Source organism: Sciurus vulgaris (assembly GCF_902686455.1).
Source record: "Sciurus vulgaris genome assembly, chromosome: 10".
Classification (NCBI taxonomy): Eukaryota; Metazoa; Chordata; class Mammalia; order Rodentia; family Sciuridae; genus Sciurus; species Sciurus vulgaris.
The window spans coordinates 66,938,288-66,950,024 of NC_136470.1; positions in this window are offsets into that span (position 1 = coordinate 66,938,288).

Genomic DNA, 11,737 nt, shown 5'->3' on the forward strand with positions numbered 1-11,737 from the left:
CACAGAAAGACAAGTACTGCAAGATTTCACTCATATCTTTGACATAAAAATTAAATCACATAGAACTAGAGAGTAGAATGGTAGCTATTCTGAAGAGACTTAGGGGAAGGGAAGGATGTAGAAAGATTGGTCAATGAGCACTAAGTTATAGTTACACAGGATCAAGACATTCTGTTCGTCTATTGCTCAGTAGAATTACTATAGAAAACAATAATGTACTACATATTTCAAAAATCAAAAAAAAAGGAGTTTGAATGTTTTTACCATGAGGAAATGATGAATGATTGAGGCAACAGATATGTTTAACCTAATTTTAAAATTATACAATGTATTGAAATATCACTAAGTATCTCATACATATGTACAATTTTATTTATGTATCATTTCAAAAAACAAAGCCAAAATAAAAACAATTGCAGTTCTACATACTAAAAATGAAAATAAGGAAAATAAAATAATTTAAAAGTCATCAATGAATAAACATATTGTCTGTTGAAAAATATGCAAGATTTCCACACTGAAAATTACAAAACATTGATGAAATTTTTAAGATATTCAAATAAACGGAGAGCTCATATGAGAAAATTTCATATCTATGTTCATAGAGAAAATTTAATGTTTTAAAGATGTCTATTCTCTACAAATTACCCTGTGAATTCAATATAATATCTATTAAACTGCCAACAAACCATTTTGAAAATACTGGCAAGCTGATTTTAAAATTTGGGTGAAGATGCAAAGGATCTTGAATGGAAAAAAAGAATCTTTTTTTAAAAAAAGCCAGAGGACTTGACCCAATTATACCATTCCCCAGTGTCTGTGCTAAATAATTAAAATATTACTATAGTTATACATGCACACCCATGTTTATAGGAGTACAGTTCACAATAGCCAAATTATAGAACAAGCTTAGGTATTCACAAATGGATGAATAGATGAAGAAAAGGTATCATATATAGGCAATGGCATTTTATTTAGCCATAAAGAAGAATGAAATTATATTATTTATAGGAAATTAGATGGAATTTAAAAGCACTATGTCAGGTGAAATAGACCAAACTCAAAGTCAAGGTGGTGTGTTTTGTTTCATATTGAGAAGCTAGAGAGGAATAGAAAGGAAGAAAAAATGTGTGGGAGGATCTTATGAAGATGGAAAGGGGACCAGTAGTGTAAAGTGACCAGCAGGAGGAAGGAAGGAATGGAAAGAGGAAATACTGGGGAATGATATTGACCAAAATACATTGCTATATCATGTGCATGTATGACTATATAACAACAAATTCCACTATTATGCATAATTATAATGCACCAATAAAAATGTGGGAAAATTAAAATAAACAATAAAAGGACTTAACACTACCTAACTTCAAGAATTACTATAAAATTATGGCAATCAAGACATTATAACAATTAGCCTAAATCTATAAGATACAGGTTGATAGAACAGAACAAATTCCTGAAATAGACCCAAAAATATAGTGCCAACTAATCTTTGGTCAAGGCACTATGTTGATTTGATAGATGAAAAGGAAGTATTATTAAATGCTGATATAAATAATGTAATCCTTATAGTCTCTGAATAACAACAAAAAAATAATATCTTTCTAACCTCAAAGTAGGCAAATTGTTTTCAACTGCACAAAAATTGGTAACTAAAAGATAAGTTGAAATTCATTAACATTTATTGCTCATTAAAAGCAACTTTATTAGAAAATGAATAGCTAAGAAACATTTTGGGAGAAAGTTTTCACAATACATAGTCTTGGAAAAAAAATCATATCCGGAATATATAGAGAATTCCTATATATCAAAATTAAAAGGCAAATTTCCCAGTTACAAAATGGGTAAAAGACTTAAGGCACATATGAAGAAGAAACACAAGTAGCTAAAAACAGGATGAAAATGCATTTAAAATGTCCAAAAAACATTTTACAAAAGAAGTTTATACCAACCTTTGTTGTAATCACCCTAAAGGTTAAGTAGCATAAAGTTCATCAATAGAAAGAATAAGTAAAATGTGCCATACTGGTTCAAAGACAGCTACTGTGTAATATACTGATTTAAGCAACAATAGGAATAAATTTCAGAAAACATTATGAATATCTCTAAAACATTAGGACTGAAAGAAACAACCAATAAAAAAATCTACTTACTCATTTGTTTAATTTATATCATTTCCAAGAACAGGCAAAAACCTAAACTATAGTGACAAAATTCAGAAAGTGGTCACCTTTGTGGGGTGGGAAGAATGAAGGGGAGACTGACCTAAAGGGGTGTGTGGAAGTTTTCTGGAGTAAAGTAAGTGACAATATTAAGAAAAAGAAGAGGCATGCCACAGACTGGGAATACTTTTTCATACAACATATCTGGCAAAGGACTCATATAAAGAATATTTGTATTCTGCCCATGTCACACATACATAAAGATCCCTAAAATTCAACAAAGTAAACATTTAAGATCCATTGCATGGTATTGTAATATAAAGTATACCTCAAAAATACACACACACACACACACACACACACACACACACACACACACACAGAACCTACCAAATGCAAAATTCTGTAAGCACATGTGGACAGGTAGTGATGAACAAAATTTGCTCTCATTAGTTAGAGTATCCAGTAACTGGACTTTTCTAGGCTCTCTAAGGTCTTAGACCTCAAATGTGTTCTCTTTCTTGTTAATGTAATCAACTATCTTTATTTTCATTATATAACAATAGTGAAAATATGCTACATAATCAAAAATACTGAATTTTTTTTCACATTTTTGTCCTTGGGTGGTGAACTTCTTACATATTTCTCCTTAATATGTTTATCTGCAAAACAAAGATTATCAGTCCAATAGCTTCTCAGTTTCATGGCTTGTGGAGTTTTTATTCTTATATGTACTAATGATAAAAAAAAAATCTACTTATTATGAATCAATAAGCTTGGGGAGGAAACAGCCCTGATCTCTGGGACTAATATGACCTGCCATCACTCAATGCTTTGTGCTGCTCTCACTGACCCGTTTTCTCTGAGGTAAGTCAGAGATAGACAAGAATACTGGATTTTGAAAAATCTGAGATCTGAGCACTCTTACCTTTATTGAAATATAATTGTCATTGTCATGTTTTTTTCAATTTCTTTGTTAATTTTGAGACAGACTGAACAATCCAGAACTCAAATCTTCAAATCAAAAAGCTCTAGAAAGATCTTTGTGGTTTCCCAAGTGTAGCAAGGTTTTGTTTCTAAGTGAATTAGTTAAGAATCAGAGATGGGAAGGGAATTTAAAATCAGCAAGCCTATAAAACATTCTCTCTTGTAAACATTTAAAGAACATGCAAGAGTAAATTGCTCTTTTATGAGGTCTGCGGAGAAACAAAATACATAACTTGCTTTGTTGTGATTTTAGATTTGTCTTTTCCCAAATTGTTTAAACACTTTTTAGTTAGAGAAAATAAACCTAAATTCAATATCACAAACCTTGACCCCAAGATCCCTTCCTGCACCCCAGGCTGTTCACATTTTGTTGAAATCTGTAACCCTTTCTCCTCACCCTTCCTTCATATACATTCAAAGTCTTCCCTTTCTTTCTATGGAGCATTCAATTTACTTTTGTTAATCCTTTACTCTATCGGCATATACCCATAGTTCTTTTGCTTCATTCTTAACTTTCCTCTTTCTGGTATCATTAATTCCTTCATAGGCTTATTCACCAAAAACTTACTGAAGCACTAATAATGTGCCAGAAGTTGGCTATGGGCCAAAGAGACAGTGATGCAGAATTTCCCTGTCCCTGCAACTCTTAGCTTAAGAGTCCATAAAAAGGGAGAAATGCAAGTGTGGTGGTTCTTTATTAAGTTCCTTTGCAGCCTTTACATTTGATGTGGGAATGTTTGCTCAGAATTGCTTTTCAGTGGCCTTTAGATTCAAAGGCTCCTCTCAAGGCTGCCAGTGACCACTACAGTCTTATGATTGACATAATATTTCTGGCTTTAAATGGTTTCTCAGCATTCTTAAAAACAAACAAACAAACAAAAAATACCTCTGGAGGATCTCCTTGCCTAACTAGCAAAGGAACATGTGGTAAGAAAGGAAGGAATTTTGCATATAATTTTCCCATTCATGTGTTAACTGATTGAAGATTTATCCATTCATTTATTCACTTATGAATACATTTTTAGAGCTTGCTATGAACCAGGAAGTGGGCTGGATGAATAATACCTTGTCCTTCCCTTGCAGGAGCTCAGATTCAAAAATATTATCTTAAAATATTTTACCACAGCAAGCATAACTGCCTTTGCCATTCAGAAGTTAATTCTCCACTCAATGTAGATTTTTAAAAACAGATAAAACAAGTTGAAAGATTTAACAAATACTCTTTTTCAGAGGTGAGATATCCTACTACATAACATTTGATGTACATGTGAGTGTGTTAGTGTATCTTGGCATTGACCAATTCTGTATTTCTCCATATTTCTTTTCTTGTCTTTTTGAAATGGAAAGTTTTAAATGACTGCTGAATACCTCATCTGTATTCTACAGGAAAAGTTCATTCACTATAGCATTTTAAATTTTAAGCCATTCCCTTGTATCTTGGGAGAAATACAGCACAATGTACTTATTTGGAAACCAAAAATGTATCACTTATTTACTTTTTCATAATTTAAAGTAGTCTCTAATCTTTCATTATCAATGGAATTTATAAAAAGTTTTAAAATCATAATAACCCCAGCTGGTTTTCCATAAAGCCCCTTGTTGTCTCATTGTGAATTCCTCTGAGATTTCTGCTCTGTGCAAGCCTATGAAGGATCTCTCTGCCCTTCGTCACTTTTCCATGTGTCCTTATCGGCTAATGCTATGCACTCCTTTTCCCTAATCTTCTTTATACACCCATTATTTTTAAGTATTATTAGTCTGGTTTCTTTTGACACAAAGGCTTAAAAGCCACTACCTATTTCTGTCTGTGTTGCCAACTTTTCATGTCCCTGTCATGGTGACACCTTAAATCTCTGACAGCAAATGTCAAAATCTCCCAAAGTGCATTATAGACCAACTTCAACCAAATTTAATAAAGAACAGGGCAACTCTAAATAAAACAATTGTTATTGGTTACCTAAATGGCAATTTATCATGAATCCTAAATAGTAGTTATCTCAAAATACAAGTGACTTTGTGTATCATGTACACAAGTTAGTTTCAACTGTGTATTTTTTAAAATAATTTTAATGACAGTTTACTGATATTGGTGAATAGGCTTGAGTGTGTTCTGAAAGTTCAAGTGTTTTCTATAGTTTTATAGCAAATGTTGGAACTGAGATATAAATTAGAAAAGGTTAGAATTTAAGAAGTGTTAAATGTCTACTTAGTCTTCATTCTCTGTCAATTACCTACAAACGTTTGACTTTTACTTTCTAATCTTGGTATACTTACTTTGGAGGCAAAGTTATCATTTTCTCCTCTATTTTCATTCCTTTGACATTTAAAAATATTCTCTCTTTCCTTTTTAATTATTGTTAATTAATATTGAATGAGCCTTCTTTTGGAAAAGGGATTGCAGCTCATTTATACAACTTAGTTACAAACCTCAAAACAATCTTTTAAAATGCTTTCATTTTAACCTTTAATATTTTTTAATTTCTAAGAATTGTAAAAGGACAAAATGATTCTTAAACATAGTCACGGTGACATATGCCAAAACTAAAAATATCTCATTGGTGTAACCATCCAGGTTTGTAGCCACTACAAAGTCTTAATGCTATTGTGAATGCCCTGTCCTGAGTTACGTGGATAAAGTAATATGTTTGTAGAATTACATGGTAACTCAAAGTGACATTGATAAGCTGTATTTTTGTACTTTTGTTCCAGATGCAGGAAGGAAACACCTAATCCATCTGATTTGACCCAAAATACTAACTTAATGATATTTGGAAGTATTTGATAATATTTTCCTTGGCTCCAGTTCTACTACTTGGCCATATTTAATTTTATATGATTAGGCTGTACCTGTGTGTAAACAAACATAGCCAAAGTTCTCAAGGTGATAAGATCATCTTTAGAACACAAACCAGTAAGAAGGCGAATTTTGCAAAGCACTCTTCTCCCAGGAACAGACTACAAATCCCCCTTCTGGTCCCTGCCGGTTCTTAATCTGAAACAGTAAGTTAGGTAAGAGCTATCAGTCTTGACTTACCCTAGGATGTTTTAACTGTTTTCATCTCCCAAATTCCTGCTATGATTAGAGATTATCAGATGTCACATAAACTCACAAAGGCATAAAGATGTGTGATTCAATGATTCCTAAGTAAATCAGAGAATACCATAAACAGAACACTGGATAAATAATGGGGCAGTGTTATGGGTTGAAATGTGCCCCTTAAAATTTCAAATGATGTTTGTCTCATTCCACTATCTTTCCTTCCCCTGCCCCTCTCCTCTCTTCATTTCCTTCTATACAATCCAAAGATTCCTTCTTCATTCTTTTCTGGATAGTGCAATGAGATGTCATTACCCTATGTACATGTATGATTACACGAATGGTGTGAATCTATATCATGTATAACCATGATGTTTGAAATGAAAAGTTGTACCCCATTTGTGTACAATGAATCAAATTGCAGTCTATAAAAATTTTTTAAAAATTTTAAAAAATTTAAAAACCTGGATGTGCTCATGCTTAGATGAGCTGTCCAAGGTGACCAAGCAGACAGAGCTTTGGACACAAAGGGAACATCACAAGATTTGATCCTATTTGTTCTGGAAATCAGATGACCACATAATGGGTCCCCATGATTGTCTTGCACCCTATACCACTGTCAGGGATTTTTGATTCACTTGGTAAAGGAAACAACTAGTCATTTCCATCAAACAATCAGGAGGACTCATTTTTATTTCCCCCACACTGAACAGATGATTATTTGACTAGACTGACCCCAGGCACTGACTGTTCTGGAGTTCTGTGGATCGGACTTACTGATCCATCAGCATTTGTTCACTGAGCATCAACTGGGTTGAAATATCAGCACTCTTGATCATGATGCCCTGAAGCCATTAGAAGTTTTGGACATTAAGCTGCACCAGTAAGGCCACCCATGCCAGCTGTGGCAGAAGCTGCCTGCCATCAACCCCACCTCTGATCATGATTCATAGGCTCTTCACCAGGGCTGTACACTGGATTGACCCAGAGGTGGAGGGGAAAATCCACTCTGGGCCCCACCCACAGAATCTCCAATGAAATTGACCTGGGGAACAGCCTGGCATCAGGAGTTTTAAAATCCCCTAAATAATTTGTATATGTAGCCAATGTTGAAAGCTACTGACTTCTGTTGAAACCCAGCCTCCTGACCCCAGGAGAGTTTGTAGGGAATTTGTTCCCATGGTCACATTACTTTCTATCTGGGGCTTAAGGATGTGAGTCAAAGTGCAGGAGGCAATACAAATGGGAGGAATACCTTGATCTAACATACTCAACACATCTTGTGTTTGTCTTCCCAAATTGCTTTCTGTTTTGCTTTTACTTCCTTGCTCGTTTTGTCTTACAATAAACCACCCTCACTGCCATTAAAAAAAAATTCAAATGATGAAGTTCTACCTCAGATGTGACTTTATTTGTGATAGGGTCATTACCAATGCAATTAGTTAAATTAGGGTGAATCCTGATCCAAAATGACTGCTGTTCTTATAGAAATGGGATTTTGGCACAGTTAACTTCTTATAAAGATGCAGACCATGGTCAAGGTGATACTTCTTCAAGCCAATGAGTCCCAGTTTGCCCATAAACCACCAGGAGGTAGAGAAGAGGCACAGAACAGACATTTCAGCACAACTCTCTGAGGGAATCAACCCTGTGAGTACATTGATCTTAGACATCTAACCTCCAGAAGTGTACAAGACATTGCTATTGTTTAAAACATGAGATTTGCAGTACTTTCTTAAACAGCAGGCCTAGGAAACAACTATGGATAGACAACTTGGGAAAGAAGGCAAAAATTGATAATGGTGGACAACTGGTGCATGTCTGGTTATCAAAGAAGAAGGAAAGCTGGGTAGGCCCAGTAAGCAGAAACCCAGCTAGGATAACTGACCTTTCTTATGTGCCATGGAATAATCAGATCCCAATCCCCAGAAACTAACCAGTTCATCAAGTAGGGGAAATGGTTTAGACATTGTGAAATTTAAGTTATATGAGAAACAACAAAAGAAGAAGGCAAATGCAAGTGGATCCTATGGAAGAATAGGATCTAAAGAATAAAAAATTAGACCTCTGCTTAGGGTCTCAAATTCATCACGGAGTTTTTTTGTTTGTTTTTTATGTTTTACGTTGGCAGTGGGGGACCTTTGAAGCAACTTAGTAAGGATTTAAATACTGACCAAATAAGTATTTAAGATGTCTCTGGCAGTTGTCTACAAAGCACATAGAAATTTGAAAAGAATGAGTATATAAACTGTGTGACCTCGAGCTCATACTGTAACTTCCTCAACTGTAAAATGGAAATGGGAATATAATCATCACATTGGAGTTTTGTGAGAATTAAATGAAATAATCCATGAACAGTGCCTGATATCAAAGACTGAGTCAGATTATATTCTACTGTAATCTCCAATTCCTTCAAACTAAATGTACCATTTACATTTTTCCATGTAAGATGTTCTTCATAAGCATTACCCATAATGCAGGCTTTATTTTAATACCAGGCAACATTTGTATAAACATATCTGTATGGTGCAAACACAGATATGTGAGGCATGGGTGAATGATAAATGAGGTAGAAGATGGTGCATTCCAATTTCCCTGTGCTGTCCCCAGCCTCCACTTGTGTCACCCTCTCAACCTAACCCTCAGCTCAAAGCTGTATGAATCACAAGAGAGTCAAAACGTGCTCTCTTATAAATTTGGCCTGATTTGCTTTAATGAGGTCTTGCTCTCTTCAATTTCCAGGCGTGTTATAAAGCACTGAATGACATGATTCAGAAGGCAGATAACATGACTTTAATATCTCCCCACATCCTGACCTATTTCAATATGTACTGTGTGATTCTCAGGGATGAGAAGCTATGCAAGTCTAGAAGAAAAGTACCTGAGAGAATGCCTCTTTCTGGGAACATTTCAGCTTTTTGAGATTCTAGGTCATCCCTCTCCCTGATATTTGGAGTTCATCTCCACTGAGAGCAATCTGGTCACACAATCCTTATTTTTTTCTTATACAATTATTTTATTCATAGTCTGATAGAAACCACATTTAAAAATAAAACCTTATATGAAGTTTTTATTTTTAAATATTGTTCAATAGAAAGGGTTAAATATTAATTCGAGTAACGTTGAGTGAAACAGTTAAAACTACTACTGTTAATAAATGGCCAAATAAAGAAACTATAGATGAACATGTATGTTTAGGCATTGAGAGGTGGCCCAGTGTTGAAGAGACTGATCAGCAAGTATTCCTGTCCTCTGGTGGCTTGGTGTTACTTCTTGTAACAAAGACTCGTGCTCCTTGAAATAACTAGACAGGAAGTTCATCATGAACTGCCCTTAAGATAAAGCCAACTTCCTCTTTTAAACATCAACAGATACAGGAAAATATGAACTAAGATTCATTGAATGCAAATGTGCATTACTTTTGTGGAGTTGACAAAGTGTGTCTTCATGTGAGATGACTAATTAACCATTGGTAGAGTTTCTGGAGACAGGAAACACTTTATTAAATTAGCTTATCTCACAGGCACTCTTAGTCAATCCAAACAAGTCTTCATGGTTCCCAGTCTTACCACACTTCCACAACAAATTTACACATTTCCTAGAGTAAGAGCAATGTTCTTCAGGTAACAGCCTTGAGTAAAACCACTCTCCAGGACATATCTGCACAATTTAAAAAGTTTGGATAAATGAAGGAGCTTTATAATATGGTCTCAAGATTTACCCATACAGCCTCTTCCCCTACTGATTTTTCTTTCTCAATTGCTTCTTAGTTGGAGTATGTGGATGTTTTGTCTTCCTTCCTATGTGTTGTATATGTGTGTTGATGATGTACATATGCTTCATTGTACACTCGTTTTTATGAAAAATAACACTGACTCTTCAGACTGAATTTTCTAAGTTTTTCTAAACCAGTATATGAGAAAGGTTATTCCTTATTGCTATCTGCATCAACAATTTTTGCATTTTTAATATCTTCTTTCTCATCCCTTATTGTGTCATCATATAGTTATCAAAAGGAATTAACTTAAAAATTGAGATTAGTGATAAACCCACTTGCTGCCTTTTTACAAGTCTGGATAATTAACATTCTGAGGGTCTGAATTCTTTTAAAATAAGAAGACATGACTTTTGTGCATTTGACAAACATATAACAATCAACATGTGCAAATGTACACAAATGTGAAAGACTATTTGTAACTTGACAGTAGTTGCTATGATCATCTGTGTATTCCCAGTGCTATGCAGAGTGCTGAAAAAATAGCGAGGATATAATTAACATTCAACTGTATCCTAACCATTACCCATAAGCTCCCAAATGTTCCACTAGAATTGGAAAACTAACTTCCTGAAAGGTCAAATGGCTCTAGGTATACAGGAAATGGCAGCTAGATCTAAATGGAAGCTGTTTTATCCACAAAGAGATCTAGAAGGGAAAGCAACTGCCTGGTAGTAGATAAAGGCTAGAACATGCCCATGTGGAAGAGCTTTCCACAGGTAAGAAAGACTGGGATAGCACATTTACATCAAGAGGAATAGCACATTTACATCAAGTAAAAATATTTTTCAAATAGAGTGGATGATAAAATAACAAACATGAGACAATGACAAGCATTTGGAAATGATTTGATAGTGACAAAATAAGTATGGAAGATTTATACAGTACAACCAAGGTGGAAGTCTTGCTTAAGGTTCCTGGCTCTAGGATGATGTCTTTCCTGGCTTACTGCCTGCTTGAAGGAGAATAAAAGCTGGATTTAATATCTGAGGCCACAGTATAAAATTTTCTCTACTTATTATCTTTAACTATTTCCCCTCTAATTTTCAACTAAGCCTGGTGACTCCTTAAGTCATTTGAAGAAAATAAGGAGAGGAAATAAGATGTTAAGGTAAATATAGTTTGAAAAACAAGTTTGAAGTATTAGAAGGTAGAAGCTATGCTTGTTTTAATAAAGTATTTGAATTATGTGCTTTCTTATTTTACTTGTGACATTACACATCACAAATGCCATAGATAATTGTGCAATTACAGTATTTTAGGGACAAAATTTACCTTCAGACTCAGTTCATTTAGTCAGAAAGTTGTGTGTATAGTTGTGTATTTGTGTCTTCTCTTTCCAAAGAGATTGGAGAGGAAGTGAGGAAGATAAGAAAACTTTTAATTGGTGCATTCAGCCAAGCAGTTCAGCAACAGAACATTAATTTTTATTTTAATAATGTGATTTTAATTGAATACTTTGCTGGTGCTGCACTAAATTGGGTCTGTTATTTAAAATTACATTAAGAAAGATCACCCCCTTCTACAACTAATGCCACCCACACTCCCAAATAACATGTTATCCATTTGGGAACAGGCAGAATTTAAATTATTATTTCTTGAAGGATTCTTCAGCAAAATGGGACAAGTATCAATAGACTAGCAAGTTATCATTTTAGAGTAAACAAAAATACAATTGAAATATACCTTCCCTTTCATGAATTGTGGTAGACATATTCCACTATCCACTGAACTCTCTTTTGCTTCTTCCTCTGGTAATAGGCTTGCAGGTAGGCC